Raw genomic sequence first — 12034 nt, 5'->3', positions numbered from 1 at the left:
AAGTGAACACATGCTGGGCTTTAATAAATCTTGTTGCAGCCACAATAGGCAAGGACCAAACTTGATGCACGTTTGCTTAACTGACCAATAGCCTTTATTTCAACCTTGTTATCCTTAAGCTTTAAAATAAATGTTCGACTGAGCTGCTGGTGGAGGGCAACTAGGGAAATGTGCAGAGGACCAGAAAAATGGACTTTGCATTTCTGGACATCTTTCCTGCCTCCTCGTTTCCTCTGCAACGCCTTGCACCCACCAAATGTGCTGCTCCTGGGGGCTGGGGGATCTTTGTGAGTATTGTGGGATATAATGTGTTTGGGAGGCCACAGATGGAAGGAAATTGCTCCCTCCTTATTTGAATGGAGGAGCAACCTAAGGTCCAATCCAGAAGGATTTTCTTGTGGGATCAGACCAAAGTTTGTCTAATCCAGAGTTTTGTTCCCCATCACAGCTCACCAGATGTTTCAGCAGTGGCACAAATTGCTTTTAGGTGATATAGGAATGCCCTTTAGTTTCCTGTAGGCTGTGTATGTTTGTACAGAAGCATATATTAAGGGTGTCCTGCAGCTTGGTGTGTACCCCATCTAACAAGACAAGTAGCTGTGATTCCTGCATTGCATAGGGTTGGGCCCTTCCAACACCAAAATGCAATGATTCTATGAAATAGGGGGGATTTGGGTCATTATCTTACATTACCAAATTCAATCACACCACGAAGACAGTAATGTCTGCCCTTGTGGGAGAACTGCTGCATCTGTATTTCTGAATTTTGGCTACATCCTGGCCTTTTTTCTTTCTTTCTTTTTTTAAAAAGATATTTATTAAGATTTTCCACTTTAGTACATTAAAAATAGAAAAAGAAAACAAAAAAAAAAAAAAGAAAAATTTAAAAACACATACAGTTTACAATCCTTATTTTTCTATAACATATTTCCCTGACTTCCCCACACCTCCCCTTCTTATATTCCAATTCAAATTGTTAGTTCAACAAGTTCTTGTCCCCAATTTTTAACCTTTTTATATTTAGTTCATTTTAAGAAACCAATTTTACCTTATAAACATCAGTATTTGTACATCAGTACTCATTCTTAAGCCTTTTTTCTAAAGTTGACCCAAATTCTCTTCCACGAATTCCCCAATTTTTATACTAATAACAATACAAAAAAAGGGGGAAAAAAAGACAGATTATAATTATGCACCCTTTGAATTCCCAAACTCCCCCCCCACCCCTTTCCCGGTTTCAATCCCCAACAAGTGTCCATCAGTCTTAGTCTACTATCAGCCTGGAGATCTCACGTCCGAGGCTCTTAATTCTCTCTCAATTCCTCTCTGCCGGTTTTTTTGATAGTCCTTAGTATTAAGCACCAGATTTCGGAGAAGCTCTGGCCTGATGGGGTCCATGTTTCTTCCAGCCAGACCTCCATACTTAAAAGTGGAGCCCAAATCTTGTTTCTTACTCCTTTCAAATCCAAATGTCCCAAAAGCTCCAACTTAATCAAAATTGTAATCCTTGGGTCTTCAGATCTCCACATAAGGAGATCTCTCCATTCTTCAGTCTCCAATTCAGACCAAATTTTCATCATCAAGTTCTTATTTTCCTTTGTAACCATCATGTCAGGCCTCTGGCTCTTTTTTGTCATCTGCAACATTACATCTCCTCCTTCCTTTTCCTCAGAAACAACATATATCTCTTTCTCCACACTCTCAAAACTCTCAAGTTTCTCCTCTTGTCCAGCTGCATGAACTTCCTGAATCAAGTCCTTATCAAATTCAATGAGTTTGTTTACTGTTAAGTCCAGAGTTGCAACATTGGTAGCCAAAACATCAATTTGGCCTTGTAACTTTCCCAAGAGAAGAAAAACTCTGTCCATTTTAGCTTGAATTTCCCCTCCTTCAGCCATTCTTGTAATGTCCCAAAATCCCCTCTAGAGGGATTTTGGTTACCGTATTTTTCGCACGATTGGATGCACCGGACCATAGGACGCACCTAGTTTTTTGGGGGGGAAATAAAGGAAAAATTTTTCCCCTTTATTTCCCCCCCAAAAGCAGGTCAGGGAAACCGAACCAGGTCGAGGAACAGCGGGATAGTGGTGCTGCGCCTCCCTGCTGTCCCCCAAGCTTGTGGGGCTGGCCGATGTCTGTCCGGCGAGCGGGGAGCTCTGCTTCAGGGCGCCCCACCCGCCAGGCAGCAGGCTGCTATCTGCAGCGTGGGGAGCCCTGTGGGGAACTCCTGCAAGGCTCCCCACTCTGCGGATGTATGCCTGGCGCGAGGGGCGCTCTGCTTCAGGGCGCCCCACCCGCCAGGCAGCAGGCTGCTATCCGCAGCGTGGGGAGCCCTGTGGGGAATTCCTGCAAGGCTCCCCACGCTGCGGATGTGTTCCCGAAGCGCCTGGAGCTCTGCTTTCAGGGCGCCCGGCGCTCCGGGAAGCAGGCTGGTATCCGCAGCCTAGACACGGCTAGCGGAGCGCTAATCCCGAAGCCCCAAGCTTCGGGATTAGCGCGGCGCTTCGCTAGCCCTGGGAGAGCCACGCAACGTCGCGGGGCTCTCCCAGGGCTAGCGAGACCTTGCCGGCACCCAGAAGCTTGGGGCGCGCTGAGCTCCGCGCGCCCCAAGCTTCGGGATTAGCGCGGCGCTTCGCTAGCCCTGGGAGAGCCACGCAACGTCGCGGGGCTCTCCCAGGGCTAGCGAGACCTTGCCGGCGTGCCCCAAGCTTCGGGATTAGCGCGGCGCTTCGCTAGCCCTGGGAGAGCCACGCAACGTCGCGGGGCTCTCCCAGGGCTAGCGAGACCTTGCCGGCACCCAGAAGCTTGGGGCGCGCTGAGCTCCGCGCGCCCCAAGCTTTGGGATTAGCGCGGCGCTTTGCTAGCCCTGGGAGAGCCACGCAACGTCACGGGGCTCTCCCAGGGCTAGCGAGACCTTGCCGGCACCCAGAAGCTTGGGGCGCGCTGAGCTCCGCGCGCCCCAAGCTTCGGGATTAGCGCGGCGCTTTGCTAGCCCTGGGAGAGCCACGCAACGTCGCGGGGCTCTCCCAGGGCTAGCGAGACCTTGCCGGCACCCAGAAGCTTGGGGCGCGCTGAGCTCCGCGCGCCCCAAGCTTCGGGATTAGCGCGGCGCTTTGCTAGCCCTGGGAGAGCCACGCAACGTCGCGGGGCTCTCCCAGGGCTAGCGAGACCTTGCCGGCACCCAGAAGCTTGGGGCGCGCTGAGCTCCGCACGCCCCAAGCTTCGGGATTAATGCAGCGCTCCGCTAGCCGTGGGAGAGCTGGGTCTCCCACGGCTAGCGGATAGCTTCCTGAAGCCTGGAGAGCGAGAGGGGTCAGTGCGCACCGACCCCTCTCACTCTCCAGGCTTCAGTAAAAGCCTGCATTCGCTCCATAGGACGCACACACATTTTCCCTTGCTTTTTAGGAGGGAAAAAGTGCGTCCTATGGTGCGAAAAATACGGTACTTAGTATTCCTTCCAGTTCAAATCCAAAAGTCAAGTTAGTTTGTATCAGTTCTTCCTTGTTTTCAACAAAATATAACCAAATTGTAGCAAATATAACCAGCAGAAACAACAGAAACAAAGTTCTCCTTTTCCGTCTTGACAGCTAATTTGACAGCTGTCAAACTCTTACCTCTTCAACAGGCTCTCTCACGGATCACTCCCGGGTCCGGGGGGGTGGGGGGTGGTACTTCAGCTCCCAAAATTAGCTCTTATCCTCCAGTCAGATTTCTTATACTGCCAAATCGTGAAATTAATGTCTTTTACCCATTATGTAGGAAAAAAATTCTCTCGACCTTAGTTAGTTGGTCCTTGCTTTAGATTATTTATAAGACGGGGAGACGGACTTCCTGTTTGCGCCTTCCCCGATCGTGCCAAATTCAAATTTTTTTTCTTCTTTACTAGTCCAATCTCCGTATTACTCACAGGTTGTTGCTTTAGAGTCCAATTGTTCACAAGAAGAAGTCAGCGCTCTCCGACCATGGCATGCGGCTTCACTCCGTAGGAGAAGCAGTCGACTCTCAGCACCGCGCCGCTCACCCTGTCCCCCGTTCCGTAGCCTTTAAAAAGCCTCCTTCGCAGGTCGGGGGGCGCTAATGGTGCCCGCCGAGTCACCAGGTGCACAGGCTTCGCCGCCTGTGATTTTTAAGGGTCCCCGCGTTGCCGCAGCGGCAAGACCCAAATCCTACGGAGCCGATTCCCTCCGGAGCTCGGAGGGAATCTGCCATTAGCCGATGGCGCTAACCCGGAAGTCCCATCCTGGCCTTTTTTCAGCGGGAACACACTGGAACTCAGTTCTAGCACCTCTCAGCTGGGTGCCATTGCCATTCTAAGAAAATGAGCGAGGTCTTCATGGTGAGTTCTGACATCTCTTATTCTAGAAAAATAGCACAGGCCATTTACTTTCTGAAAGGGTCAACCATGCCCACAATTTACACTCAGTTCTGGCAGAAAACAAAGATGTTAGAGACATTTTCTTTTAAAAAAACAATCAAATAAATGTACTTTGAACCATTGGATCAATCTGCCTGACATTTATTTATTTGTTTATTTATTTAATTTATATATTTAATTTCATCAAAAGATCTCAGGGTGGTTCATGGAATGAAATGCATGATAAAACACAAGTAAATAATTAAGCCAAGACAACGAAACAATATCCCCCCCTTTGGGAGTTTTAGTCCACTCTGGAAGGGGCACCTCACATCCACTTATGTGAAAAGAGGGGCAAATATGATAGCAGTGTTTAAACTCTCCATTACAAACAATAGGAGCAAAACAGAGCTTCAGATTTAACAGAAAAGATTTGGACCTGAATAACAAATCAAATCAGAATGATGCAGAACAGAATGTCACAGATTGGGGTGCTTTCAAACACTACAGATACAAGATGAAGCTTGTTGCTTCACAACAAGCATCTCAGGGGCTTTCTCATCTAAACCCTGAAACATTGCCTGTGGAACATTTCACTGATCACAGAATTGGGTAGCATCAAATGATGGGCTGGGTCCAGACTTGGAGTGGACCCACAGTTAGTTGTGCTTAGAGTAGACCTACAGAAAAGCATGAGTGTCTTAAGGCTCACTGATTTCAGTGGTTCTGCTCTAGCCCATTATGTACAGAGTGATCTTAGCATCACAATGGTGGGTTAGAGCAAGTGCTCTGTTATCTTCTGGCAACACTTAGGGTGCACTTAGACATGAGGATTATTGCATTAGTTTCCTGTAATAATTTCCTATAATGACGCTAATACTTCTGTCCTGCTTTCTAACGTTCTTTTATACTGCATTACTAGTTGCACTGTGGAACTGTGGCTTTTTGACCAATATACTGCCAGGTCACACTAAATTTCATTCACACCAGTGGGAATGATGTGACACACCAGCAGATGTCGTCGGACATCTCTCCACTCCTCATGTGCATGTGTGCTTCTCTTCTCCCATTATTTCCCCCTGAAAACTTTGGGAAATAATAGTATGCTGCCACATTACCCAAAATTTCATCCCATAATTTTACGGGATAAAGGGGTTGCAAATGGATTTTTTTCCCCTGGAAGCAATTAGCATGGAAATAAGCACCAAACGTCCACTATATCCTGCTAGATTTCCAAAAGCGTTTTTTATGTTGTGTAAAAGATCACATAAAGCATGACAATTATCAGGTAAGGAAACAGGAAAATGCAGTCTTAGAGATGATCTTTCTGTTCCCAACTGGATGGAAAATGCATTGGCCCTGCCCCAGGTCAAAAACGCCTTGATCACCAGTTACTCTACTTTTGTCATATTCTGCTGTTGGTTCTATGCTTCTACAGTCATACCTCAGAAGTTTAATGGAATCTGATCTGGAAGTTCATTCGACTTCCAAAACGTTTGGAAACCAAGGCGTGGCTTCCGATTGGCTTCAGGAAGCTCCTGCAACCAACTGGAATCCGTGGAACCCGCGTCGGACGTTCAGGTTCCAAAGAGCGTTCGCAAACTGGGACACTCACTTCCACGTTTGTGGCATTCAGGAGCCAAAATGTTTGACTCACAAGGTGTTCAACTTCCAAGGTACGACTGTACTATGTTGTATACTACTCTGAGTGCTGCCTGTGCACACATCAGAGAATGTAGCATAAAAATTATATGAAAAAATAATTGAACAAATAAATTTCCAAAACAGAAAGTTCGCTTGTGGTAGAATCCAGCTCAGAAATCCGAACTAACAGTAAACAGCTTGGAGAGGGTCACATAGTATAACAGGAAGCCACTGTAGTTTGTGCACTGGTAACCTCAAGGCTGGATTACTGTAATGTGCTCTGTGTGGGGCTGCCCTTGGGTCTGGTTCAGAAGCTCCAGCAAGTGCTAGATGCAGTGGCCAGATTGCCGATGGGGGAATCTGGCTCGCGGCATGTGACACCATTGTTAAAGCAGCTGCACCGGCTGCCCATCTACCACTGAGCCAGGTTCAAAGTCCTTGTATTAATTTACAAAGCTTTGAACAAATTAGGTCCTGGGTACTGTCTGAACCCATATATTACAACTCGATCACTGAGATCACCTACAGGAGCGTTGTTGGTCATTCCCCGAGTTGGCAGGGCTCAACAGCAAAAAACCAAGGCTGGCTCTAGACACATCAAAAAAGTGTTTCAGGAAAACACACTGTAAACTTTATAAAGGGAAATCATGTTGGCAAAAGATGGGACTCCACAGCGCCATCTGGTGTCACAGTGGACCCTCCGGATACGAACTTAATTCGTTCTGGGGGTCCATATGAACCCTGAAAAGTCTGCAACATGAAGTGCCACTTCTGCACACGTGCACAGCGTGATAGAGCGCTTCTGCGCATGCGCGCAGCGCACAGAGCGCTTCTGTGCATATGTGCGGTGAAACCCGGAAGTATACACTTCTGGGTTTGCTGCATTCGCAACCCAAAAGTTACGTTACCCAAAGGTAATGTAACCCTAGGGTCCACTGTAAAGCACTTTTTCTTTACGAATGTAGTTGAGTCCTGAGTATTTTGTTTCATTGGCCTCATCCTGTGGAATACTTTACCAATAGAGATCCAGCAGTCTCCTTCTGTTTCAACTTTCAAACGTCGACTTAAAACTTTTCTATTTCACCAGGCCCATGCAGGCAATTAAGAACCTATCATTTCATAATAGTTAGCAAATTTTAATTGTATAATTTTATGTATGGTTGTTGTGAACTGCATTGATATTTTCTTTATGAATTAGCGGTACAGAAATAGTTTTAATAAAGAAAGCAAGCTATGAATAGCCGTGAAAATCATAGCAAGAAACAGAAGCATTTGGATATCAGCTTTTGATATTCCCTTGTAGCTTTCAGATTCAGCAAAGCTCTACACGCACACCTATACATAGACTGAAAACATTATTCCAGATATAAACAATTTGGCAAGAGCAGTGGAGCCCTCTCATTGTATAGTCACATTAACACTCCCCCCCGCCCGGGTCAGCATGATAAATTGCTAATTTTGGGCCATGCATTTAACAGAGCAGAACAAAACAATGACACCATGGAAAATCCGAAAGGTATCTGGGGGACTGAGTTTATATTTACATTTGGCACTCTCAGGAAGCAGTCACTAGGGTGGAAACACCACTGAAGAATATTAGGCTATAAGTGCAGTACTCGGCTGTGTCTCAAATCCATAGATGCACTGTGGATTAAAAACAAGAATAAGCGTGTTGGGGGAAAACACTCCTTAGTTTTTAGATTTCCACAATTCTTCCTCATCTGGCTAGTTATTTCCTGTCGTTTTAGAGTTCTTACGTATTTGGAAATTTGGAAAGGTTGTTTGTTGCTTGGAAGCAACTACTAAATTTACAGAAATAGAAAATCTTGCCACTGCAGTTGTCATAGCCTAGAGTAAAAGTACTTGTACACCTCATCAAATCCTTTTTGTATGTTACTGATCTGTAGAGGCAAATCAAGTTAGCCCTATCCCAAAAGCCGTGCTGGTCCTCTTGACCCCACTGTGGTTGTTGGGCTGAGAATAACACATTCAGTGGGGAGCCTTTTTATGCAGGGAGGCGCAAAATGAGCCATTTAGAATCCTGGGCAACCTGTGCTTTAATCATAGAGAGAGCCTTCATGTATAAAGAAGGTTCCCCACTGCAGAAATTATTCCACAGCAGTAGAGTTAGGAGGACCAAATGTGACTTTGCAGGTGGGACTAAATCCCAGCGCCAAAGCCCCCTTCAACACACTTCCCCTTCACACTCGAGCAATACATGAGGAGGGCTTAAAGAATCTGAAATGATTTCATAGCTAAAAGGCCCATTTGTTCAGCTAGGGGATGATCTATCTGAGACCTGGTCCTCACCAAGAAGTAGAACTGATTGATGAACAGGAAGTACTGGGGACCTTGGGAGGAAGTGATCATGTCCTCTTGGGTTTCATCATACAGAGGCAAGGGAAAGCTGAGTGTAGTTGGACATGCACTCTTGACTTAAAGAAAGGCCGATTTCAGAAAGCTTAAGGAGCTAGTGGGTGAGATCCCATAGTCAGAAATACAGTGGTACCTCAGGTTACAGATGCTTCAGGTTACAGACGCTTCAGGTTACAGACTCTGCTAACCCCAAAATAGTACCTCGGGTTAAGAACTTTGCTTCAGGATGAGAACAGAAATCCAGAACGAATTAAAACCTCCAGAACGAATTAAGTTTTTAACCCGAGGTACCACTGTACTTAAAAAGAAGAGAGTCCAAGATGGAAGGGAGACTCCTCAAGGTGACAAATGCAGACAATTCCAACAGGAAGAAAACATGGGAGACATATAAAGAAAACCAGTGTGGCTGCGTAAGGGGCTTACAAGGGAAGTAATAGTACTTCTCTGTTCTGCCTTGGTCAGACAATGCCTGGAGTACTGTATCCAGTTCAGGGTGCCACAGTTTAAGAGGGATATTGACAAGCTGGAATGTGTGCAGAGGAGGTACTATGAAAGGTACTATTCTTTTTCTTTGTATTTTGAGATACAAGCACCCCTCTTCAACACTACTTTTAGGTCTAGTTGAAGTGTCAATGAATCTTTTAGTAACCTCAGATTTGATTTGATTTTTGGAAAAAGCATGCGAACCATTGCAGTGCACTGTGCACTGCTGCAATCCCATTAACACTTACTTAGGAGTAAGCTCCCTTGGACTTAATAGAACTTACTTCTGAGATGACATTCTCCCTTGGTTAGGTTTTTTTTAGTATGTTAAAATACCATGTATATATAGTTTTCTATCCTGAGTGATCTAGGATCTGTAGGTATGGGATCTAAATTCAGCAGTTAAACAAGGAAGCAAACATAAAATTTTAAAAATCTCAAGATGGAAAAATTGCAGATTAGGAAATGCTGACCTACACCCAACTGTTGACTTGCAATCAGTGCCAGTCAAAGCATATGCAAATCCTTGTGGATGGTTTAGTGAACGGAATGCTGTTTTCTTGACATGAATTAAATGCACACGGAATTAAATTCCTGTGCCCTTTGATTGTGATTAACATAGGCTCCCTTATCATTGAGTCCTTTATGGAATTAGAAGCACAGTGCTTCTTCTATAGACCTACACCAGCTCTCCTATGCTAGATTTTTGTTTTGTTTCACAATGGGTGAGATGCATTTAATTTATTGTAGGAAACTCTTAAAGATGCAGGATCTTTTAAGAGCCTTTTACAATAGACGTGAAGCACTTATTTAATCCCATTGAATGGGGACTAGATTTACTAGCTGAGCCAGACATGATTTTTGTTCGGGAGTCATCCTGGAGTACATCGAAGTTTAAAGAGCTTTTTAGAGAAACCGAGGCGAAACAAAGGAAGTAAATTTTGAGAAAGGACTTTGTCAAGAAGGTTTAGATGTTAAACACAGAGAGAAAAGCACGGTGGCTTGACTAAAATGAATGTTGGGGTTTGCCGAATCGCTGCCGATACTGCAAGAGATGCTAATGAAGCACTTTAAATGCAGGCCCGGTGTACAGAAAAGGGGCAATTTCATACGAAAGTGCAGCAAGGTTGGGGAATCAAAGAAGGTGCACTTCAGAGCTGCAAAAAACGACAACGCTCCATTGTAAGGCCCTTTTTCCTTCTGGCTTCAAACATGTTTTAAGTACACCATTTACTAACTTGTACAACCTAGATTGCTCACTGATTAAGAATTTATGACCAGAAACAAACCTGTTGGGGAGGATGGGGGCGGGGGGGGGGGGAGCAAAGTTTTGATCCTTACAGTCGCAACATAGCACAGTTTGAATGAACTTAACCTGGGCACTGTGGGGGGCGCACAATATGTTTTTTAAGCTCAGGGGCCTAGCGCTGGAGCTCAAATGGAATCTCGTCTTTCAGTAACAATTAAAACAAAAGCAAGGGGGAAGCGGTGGCTGGGGGGGGGGGTCGAGAGGAGAAATGTTGCAGACCATCTGTGACCCATCAACCTGCCACAATGCGGGCTGTTTCATTTTGGGTTTAATTTATCCACTTATTTCTGGATTGTGCCCCAATTGACCTTTTTAGCTCATGAGCTTCCCCCTCTCCCTCCCCATTTTCCCCAAAAGCTCATACACACACACACACACACACACACACACACACACACACTGCAGGGATGGTTACGGCAATCCTGCTCAGTAGACTGACTGCTGGTGAAGATGTCAATGGTGGTTGAAGCCCATCAGCCCCAGTTGCCTTCGTGCCATACTGTCCCCAATTCCCCAACAGTGCGGTTGGCTTTCACTTTTTGCATGAAGCACCTGAGCAGCTCAGAACAGAGATGGGCAATTCCATTGATTTCCATTTCTCATGCTTCTAGTCATAAGACCAGCTCACACCATCATTTTGCTTTATTTTTTAAAAACAGTTATTATAACTGGTCAGCATTTTGAGGTTTGTTACTAAAGGTGTTTTGAAAACAAGTGCTTGGTCCTGTAGCCTGTCCACCAATTCATTTTGGCAGGCAGAACACTTGTCTCCCGTCCTTCTTTTGAGGAATTCTGAGCTTTGCACACATAGCTTGTCATGACAGAAAAGTTATCTTGTGTGTGTGTTAACCATTCTACTCAGTATACCTGAAGGAGCGTCTCCACCCCCATAGTTCAGCCCGGACACTGAGGTCCAGCGCCGAGGGCCTTCTGGCAGTTCCCTCACTGCGAGAAGTGAGGTTACAGGGAACCAGGCAAAGGACTTTCTTGGTAGTGGCGCCCACCCTGTGGAACGCCCTCCCATCAGATGTCAAAGAAATAAACAACTATCTGACATTTAGAAGACATCTGAAGGAAGCCCTGTTTAGGGAAGTTACACCCACACCCACACCCCCCCCACACACAGTGTGTGTATATGCTTTTTTATTCTGTTGGGAGCAGCCCAGAGTTGCTGGGGAAACCCAGCCAGATGGGCAGGGTATAAATAATAAATAAATTATTATTATTATTATTATTATTATTATTATTATTATTATTATTATTCTCCATCAATAGATGAGAAAAGAAATTGCATCTGGAAATGATCAAAGTAGAGAGAAAATTTCACTGAAATTACATTGGGGTGCAATTCCTTTGTTGCTTTGACCTTGCTTTTGAAATGAATGAGGAATGTTTGCAAGTGTTGTTTCTTCCATTCTATAAACCATCTTAACAGTGGCTTCCACTCTGCAGCCTTCCCAGGAGCCCATGCTTCAGCTAAAGCCCAAAGGAAGATATCATGTGGTGACTAACTCCACCCATGATCCCTGTCCCTGTCCCCAAGATCAGGCTGCAGAGAAATAGTCACAAGCAAGACACATACCACCTTAGGCTGCTTCACAATAAAGTTAAGCTCAGAATCACACACTGAATGAAATTCAAAAGTGCCCTCAGAACGAGGCAGAAAAATGGAAACCTATTTTGGTGGAGTAAGCAGCCTTTTGAAAAATTGAAGGGCGGATTTTAGCACAGTATTGGTAATAGCCATTGAAGTGAGGAATTGTGGAGGACCGTACCTGTGCAGTTTCAGAGAGCGAAGTGCAGCAGGAGTTTCTGTTGCCATTCTCCTCAGAGCTTTTCCTTCGGAGACTGAAGTTATCTGCAAAATG

The sequence above is a fragment of the Podarcis muralis genome, chromosome 1 (assembly GCF_964188315.1).
Source record: "Podarcis muralis chromosome 1, rPodMur119.hap1.1, whole genome shotgun sequence".
NCBI lineage: Eukaryota > Metazoa > Chordata > Lepidosauria > Squamata > Lacertidae > Podarcis > Podarcis muralis.
Note: the sequence above shows the minus strand (reverse complement) of the source record.